Source organism: Cynara cardunculus (assembly GCF_001531365.2).
Source record: "Cynara cardunculus var. scolymus isolate 2C chromosome LG 14, CcrdV1, whole genome shotgun sequence".
Classification (NCBI taxonomy): Eukaryota; Viridiplantae; Streptophyta; class Magnoliopsida; order Asterales; family Asteraceae; genus Cynara; species Cynara cardunculus.
Window position 1 is genome coordinate 10,776,170 of NC_037541.1, and position 303 is coordinate 10,776,472.

Below are 303 nucleotides of genomic sequence, written 5' to 3' on the forward strand. Positions count from 1 at the left end.
ATACTAATTATATTTTAGATTTTTTATATTTAAAATGAGATGTTTATCCTGTATTTGATTGTGTTTATCTGCAGTTAGTTACACGAATTCAGATATAGGATGAAATCGGATAGGGATGAACGGGTTTAAGAGTTTTAAGAGTTTTTAAAAATTTTAGCCAAATGCTTTACAATATAGTATAGGTATAGATTATTATTCAAACAGTACGAATCGTTTGGACGCAATAATAGTTTATTTAATGTTTCACCTAAAAGTACCATGAATTATTGTCATCTTTAAAAAAGTACTTTAATAATCACCATG